General features: G+C 51.5%; 1 pseudogene; it reads right to left on the bottom strand.

The window, feature by feature from the left end:
- Window positions 1–1,540: 1,540 nt before the first annotated feature.
- LOC123142691 (UDP-glucosyltransferase UGT13248-like) lies at window positions 1,541–3,162 on the bottom strand (annotated as a pseudogene).
- Between the last annotated feature and the right edge of the window lie 3,230 nt (window positions 3,163–6,392).

The raw sequence follows: 6,392 nt of genomic DNA on the forward strand, positions 1-6,392 counted from the left end.
CTCCTACTCCTACTTGGAAGGGGGGAGTCCTACTCTCGGTGGGAGTAGGACTCCTCATGGGGCGCGCCATAGGAGGCCGGCCCCCTCCCCCTCCTCCACTCCTTTAGTTACGGGGAGGGGGGCACCCCTTGGAGACACAACAATTGATCATTGATCTTTTAGCCGTGTAAGGTGCCCCCCTCCACCATAATCCACCTCGTTCATATCGTAGCGGTGCTTAGGCGAAGCCCTGCGTAGGTAACTTCATCAACACCGTCACCACGCCGTCGTGCTGACGAAGCTCTTCCCCGAAGCTCTACTGAATCGTGAATTCGCGGGACGTCACCGAGCTGAACGTGTGCTGAACGCGGAGGTGCCATACGTTCGGTACTGAGGATCGGTCGATCGTGAAGACGTACGACTACATCAACCGCGTTGTCATAATGCTTCCGCTTACGGTCTACGAGGGCACGTAGACGACACTCTCCCCTCTCGTTGCTATGCATCACCATGATCTTGCGTGTGCGTAGGAATTTTTTTGAAATTACTACGTTCCCCAACACCACCCGTCACCGAGGTTGTCCGTGGAGGCATGAAAAGGCCGCGCGCGATACCGGTGCTTGGAGGAGCACCGATGGAGGTGAAGCCAAAGCTCCCCACGCTAGGGTTTGCGGCGGCGGTGGAGGGGTCGCGGGTGTAGGAAGGGGTGAGGGGAGTGCCAGCGCGGGCGTCCATCGGGTCAATTCGCCGGCGGCGGCGCGGGCGGGGCGAAGGTGGCGCGGCGGAGAGAGTGTGGCGCGAGTGCTCGAGTGTGCGGCGCGCGGAAGCGGACGCACCAAATAAACGGCGCGGGATGGCGACTCGGACCTTGCGCTGAACCCTTTATGGCGCGCGCGGTTATTGCACCACTACTGGAGCTGGATTAGCGATTGCGCGTGGTAAAAACCACATATTTGCGGCGCGGCACTTATATAGCGCGGCTGTTGGAGATGCTCTCACACTTCTCAAATTTGCCAGATATATCCTACCCCATCCGTCCCAAAATAAGTGACTCAACTTTGTACTAACTTTGTACTAGAGTATAATTTTATGTCGTGAGAGATTAAACTGTTTCTTATTTTTCTTATGTGTGCATCTGATGTACATATGTTTTCACCACACGATGCCAACCATGCACCATTGGTTTGTCGAACACCTCATGTCGGCAATGTCGGGAGGTTTTGGAGGCATGGGTCAAGAGACAGTGACTAGGGTCCTCCCATAGGGCATGGTTGTTAAGTTACGGATTTCGATCCTTTATTCCTCGTAATCACAATCTCAATCAAACCTTTTTACTATTCTTTACAATTTGAATCATTTTATTTACTTGTTTGCAATCATCACTTTCAACGACAAATAAAATACATTAATACTTGTAACTAGTAAGGCTAGTAAGGTTGACACCCTTACTGGATGATTGTTGGGGACCAAGTGAAGTGTCTTAGTTATGTGCAAGTACTGATCATTGGGAGCAAATCAAGCCTCCGTGGGTTAATATATTGGTTCTCAATGGAGGAAAAGCTTACTTCATAGTGCAAGCTGTTTCACTTCGAATCCCAACAACTGTGTCCATGATATAATTAACATAAAATAAGAAACATATGACCTTAAATTCCCAAGAATCGTGTAGCACAAACAAGCCAGGCAGAAAGGCACAAAATGCATGATATGGCATAGTACAAAAGAAGAAAACACAAATACTAGGAAGTCGTCCAAGTTTGGAAAGGAAGTCGGCGATGTTGCGGTCCGAGCTGCCATCTTCACTCATGGCCTTCTTCGCCGTGTGGCTCCAGCTTGCAGCATTGGTCTTGTAGCCCTTGGTATCGTCCATGACCTCTTTGACGCACCTCGCCAGCTCCTCCTTGGTCACCGCCCCTTTCACGTGCACGCCCACGTGCCAGACGTCCTGGACGTATTTGGCGTTGGTCGGCTGGTCCGACCACTGCGGCACGGCGACCATGGGCACACCGATGCTGAGGGCCTCTACCGTGGAGTTCCAACCGCAGTGCGTGACGAAGCAGCCGACGGCCGGGTGCGCGAGCACCTCCAGCTGCGGGCTCCATGTCACGAAGAGGCCTCGCCCCTTGGACTTGACCTTGTCGACGAAGCCCTCGGGCAGCTTCCAGGTCTCGGACGCCCTGACTACCCACAGGAAGGGGTGGCCGCTGGTGTACAGCCCCTCGGCGACCTGGGCCACCTGCGCACGGTCGGGCGTGGCGAGGCTGCCGAAGGAGACGTACACCACGGAGCGCGCCGGTCTGTCGTCCAGCCAGGCCTTGCTCTCCGCCGCCATCGGAGCGTGGAGGTGGAAGCCGTAGGACGTGTCGTCGGCCATGCGACTGTCGAGGTACGCCGACGGGATGCTGGGGCCGACCGCCTTGGCCCCCCACCTGGACGCCAAATACTCTGCTTCCTCGGGCTGCAGCCCGTCGAACGAGTTGATGAGGCTGTGGTCTGCCACCTCGAGCCCCTCGCACTGCTGTAGGAGCAGGTGCAGGTAAGCGGGGCTGCTGCCCGGATCCGTGAGGAAGGAAGGGAAGTCGGCCGGCGACAGCGGCGTGGGCAGGCCTGGCAGCTTCGCCGGCGCGTTCTCCTTGTCGACGGGGAGTTTCACGAGGCCTGCCCACGCGTGGGCGTACACCACGTTCACCGCGCACGCCTGCGTGAAGAAGGCCGCGCACTTGGCGCCGTGCCGCCGAGCCACGCGCGGCGCCCAGAGCAAGAACGCGTCGTACACGACCGCGTGCACCGGCCGGCCCTGCTCCGCCTCGGAGCGGAGGAGCTCGTCCAGCGTGGACGACCCGACGGACTCGAGCCGTGCCAGGAAGGTCTGCACGTCGCCGACCTCGTCGTAGCCTGCCGGTCGCACCCGTCCGAGAAGGCGGCGATGTAGACAGCGCCGGCCTGAGATGGTCCGCCGGAGTTGCCGAGAACGGACCGGGTCACGGCGAGGGTGCAGCGGATGCCCCGGTGGCCGGCGAGCCGCTTCGCTAGCTGGAGGAGCGGATTGATGTGGCCCTGGGCTGGGTACGAGACGAGGAGCACGTGAATGCTGTGGTCCGATTCTGCCATGGCCGCTCTTCGTGTTTGTTAGCTAGTGTTGCAATGTGTGTTCTTGTACGGTTGTACTAATAGATTTATAGATTCGGCTTGACACTTTTCAACCCGTGTAACCTAAAAATACATTATCTGTGACAGTCGTGGGCTGCGGACATGGCCATGAACGTGGAAGCCCCGGCACGGTGCAAATGGCGGTTTCTTCGTAGTCGTCAGACGTAAGGAGGACTGAAATTCAAGTGACACGTCGTGTCGCCATAAGCTGGGGTGCCACACGATTATTGGCGATGCATCATGAAAAACTAAACAGAGCTCTATGTTGAGTAGACTTATATGAATGATGGATGTAAACAGTATATTTGTTCTATACTCCCTCAACTTTTTTTCAGAAAGGGGCCAGTGGCTGGGCTAAAGAAAGGGTACAATAGCCAAAATGAGGGAGGCCGGCTGGTCTATTGTACTAGTGTCAGATAAGTGATGATGAGGCAATGATAGAGATAATACCATTATTAATAATATCATTGCCATTACTCAGACAAACAGGACTGCTAGATATATATGTTGGTAGAAGTCAGTTCCACTAGTTTTCCTTTGTTTGATAGTTCATTTTTCACTACAGATCTACTTCGAAAACTGTATTCTATGATGATGCTTCTTGGTGGTTGAACTAAGCATTTACGTTGTATGATAAGAACAAGCAGAACTCGAACATGCATGCAGGATTCAATTAGCACACGACTCGCTGGTCAGTTTTAGTTCATGATGAAAGGATGATTCAACTTTAAGAAAGATGAAACTAAATGTTTCTAGTAAGTTCCTTCATCCTTCATGTGAAAAATAATCATGATGGATTAAACAAAACAAGTACGATTAGAGTTCACGATGTGTGTTAGAACTATTTCTAACGTATTATTTCTTCTACCTAAATTGACGGATTTCGTAACTTAAATAGGTGCACTTCGTTTGCACACAGCAATCTAAATATGGGAGGTTTGTCTTTTATTTGTTGTTGTTAATAGATCACAACATTGAATAGATCATTGCTGAGGATTTGGTTAACTGACATTTAAGATAAGCAACATTTTCTGAATTGAGTGTTTTGGAATTTAATTAACAAGTAAATGTTTATACATTGCCATCATCTCCCTCACCAATCATCTCAACATTATCTTTGTTTCTGAATATTCTCAATTTAGTGTTTTGAAGTTAGATAATTAGATAAATGGTGATCTATTGCCATCACCTCCATCAACAACCATCTTAAAATTATCTCCGGTTATTTAACTGATGAATGGAGAAAACAATTCATTGATTCCCCATCCTCCCCCCCCCCCCCCCCCCCCCCCGGCCCCCGGTCACCGTTGCAATGCACGGGCATGTTTGCGAGTCATTATAAATAGTAAGAATCTTAGTGGATGTTGGTAGTAGAAGAAGTGGCGTTAGGTTGAAAAACGGGTTTTAAGTAAGTTCATGCTATTCTTTTTTTCGATTAAAAAGTAGGCAACCCCATTTTGATGAACCACATTTGAGTTAGACGGAAACACTACACCTGCGGAGTATTTACCGCATGGGCCAACAGCCGGCCACGCGGTCATTCTCGCCGGGTCCCCATGGTTCCCGGCATATGGCGTAGACTTTGGGTTCGGTAAGCCAGCGAGGGTGGAGCTGGCGTCCATGAACCACGACGGAGAGATGGTGCTCGTCGTCGGGAGGGAAGCTGGGTCAGTGCAAGCGTCCGTGGCGATCACCCAAGATAAAATGACCGCCTTCTGCGATATGTTCGTGCTCGACTGTACCCATGCGATGGCAGTAACTGAATCCCATTAGTTTTGTCTTCTGAGCATCTCCAGTCATTGGCGCCCCCAGGAGGCATAAAAATCACCGCCTGGGGGCGAGCCAGCGGTATAATCAGCTCTGGGGCGGCTAGGCACCCAGCCGTCGCCCCCTGGCGCCGATGTCGGCCCAGTTTTCGGCCCACTTTCGGCGAAAAATGGCCTGATATCGGCGAGAATCGGCCCATATTTGGCGTGGTTCAGCGTGAATTCTCAACATAAATATTTTTTATCACATAGTTCATCACAACAAATCAATAGAAATCAAATAGTTCAACAAATAGTTCAATACAAATTATATAGTTCAACAAATAAACACTCATATTTCATCACACGTCGAGCTAGGCGTCGCCCTTGATCCTCCATAGATGCTCCACCAGATCCTGCTGCAGTTGTTGATGCACCTGTGGGTCTCGGATCTCCTGACGCATATTGAGGTAGGCATTCCAAGTTGCCGGTAGCTGGTGATCAACTTCGGCAAGAGGACCCTGCCTGTAGTACGGTTCAGTGTCAAACACTGGCTCTTTCTGCTCGCTCTCAATGATCATATTATGCAAGATGACACAGCAAGTCATGATCTCCCACATTTGATCTTTCGACCAGGTCTGAGCAGGGTACTGGACAACAGCAAATTGAGATTGGAGCACACCAAATGCCCGCTCGACATCCTTCCTGCAAGCCTCCTGAACCTTGTCAAAGTGTGACTTCTTGCCTCCTCGCACAGCGTTTGAGATAGTCTTCACAAATGTCGACCATCTCGGATAGATGCCATCAGCTAGGTGGTACCCCTTGTTGTAGTGCTGCCCATTGACCTCGAAGTTCACTGGAGGAGAATGACCTTCAACAAGCTTGGCAAAGACAGGGGAGCACTACAACACGTTGATGTCATTGTGAGTTCCTTGCATACCAAAGAAGGAGTGCCAAATCCAGAGGTCCTGTGTGGCCACCGCCTCAAGTACCACACTGCAACCGCCTTTGGCGCCTTTGTACACCCCCTGCCAAGCAAATGGGCAGTTCTTCCATTTCCAATGCATGCAGTCGATGCTTCCAAGCATCCCAGGATATCCTCTTGCTGCATTCTGTGCTAGGATCCGAGCAGTGTCTTCCGCATTGGGTGTTCGCAAGTATTGCGGTCCAAACACTACCACCACTACCTTGCAGAACTTCTAGAAACACTCAATGGTGGTGGACTCGGCCATGCGCCCATAGTCGTCGAGTGAATCACCGGGAGCTCCGTATGCAAGCATCCTCATCGTTGTCGTGCACTTCTGGATTGAGGTGAATCCAAGTTTGCCGGTGCAATCCTTCTTGCACTTGAAGTAGCTGTTGAACTCCCGGATGGAATTCACAATCCTGAGGAAAATCTTTTGGCTCATCCGATAACGCGCCGAAATACTTTCTCGCCATGCAGTTGAGCGTCGGCGAAGTAGTTGGAATAGAGCATGTGGTAGCCTTCCGGACGATGTCGGTTCTTTTCTTTCATCC

The sequence above is a fragment of the Triticum aestivum genome, chromosome 6D (genome assembly GCF_018294505.1).
Source record: "Triticum aestivum cultivar Chinese Spring chromosome 6D, IWGSC CS RefSeq v2.1, whole genome shotgun sequence".
In the NCBI taxonomy this organism is placed as follows: Eukaryota; Viridiplantae; Streptophyta; class Magnoliopsida; order Poales; family Poaceae; genus Triticum; species Triticum aestivum.